This window comes from Chinchilla lanigera, unplaced genomic scaffold (genome assembly GCF_000276665.1).
Source record: "Chinchilla lanigera isolate Chin_1 unplaced genomic scaffold, ChiLan1.0 scaffold00110, whole genome shotgun sequence".
In the NCBI taxonomy this organism is placed as follows: domain Eukaryota; kingdom Metazoa; phylum Chordata; class Mammalia; order Rodentia; family Chinchillidae; genus Chinchilla; species Chinchilla lanigera.
This window is the reverse complement of record NW_004955511.1, coordinates 2,088,955-2,089,690: the sequence shown is the minus strand read 5'-3', so window position 1 is coordinate 2,089,690 and position 736 is coordinate 2,088,955. Positions and strand designations below refer to the sequence as shown.

The 736-nt window shown below is 46.3% G+C and overlaps 1 pseudogene; it reads right to left on the bottom strand.

Annotated features, from left to right (window-relative positions):
- The window catches only part of LOC102028117, a 989-nt pseudogene extending 253 nt beyond the window's left edge, over positions 1-736 (bottom strand).

Here is a 736-nt window from a genome sequence, read left to right as displayed (position 1 = left end):
GTGAGGTGGGAAGCACAGGTGGAGAAGGTCTTCTTCCTCCCCGCAGCAGAGGACATCTTTAGGATGGCGGCCAGGATGTAGATGTACGAGAAGATCACGACCGTTACAGTGAATGTCAAGTTGAACCCTACGAAGGCCAAAATTAGCATAAAATTGATGTCAGTGTTGGAGCATGAAAGGTTGATAACTGGGGGGATATCACAGAAAAAGTGGTTGATGTTGGACTTACAGAAGGACAGGGAAAATGTAAAACCTGTATGTACAGAGGCATTTAGTGATCCCATGAGATACGAGCCAGCTACCAGCAGGACGCAGACTGTTTGGGACATGATTGTGGGGTATAGTGAAGTGGCTTACAGATGGCTACGTAACGGTCCACTGCCATAGCTGCCAGGAGGTAGCAGTCACTGGTAGCAAATATCGCATACACCAACAATTGCAGTAGGCAGCCCCAAAATGTTATAGATTTGTCTTCTACCATGAAGTTCTGGAGCATCTTGGGAGTGATAGCAGATGTGTAGCAGATGTCAACAAAAGCCAGGTGTTGCAAGAAGAAGTACATGGGAGTTTGAAGTCTGGAATCTGTGTTGATGAGCAGGATCATCCCAGTGTTACCCACCATGGACGTCATGTAGATCACAAGAAAAATAATGAAGAGGGCAGACTGGAACTGCTGCTGGCCACCAAACCCCAGAAGATAGAATTCAGTCACTTCAGTTCCATTCCCATATTTCAT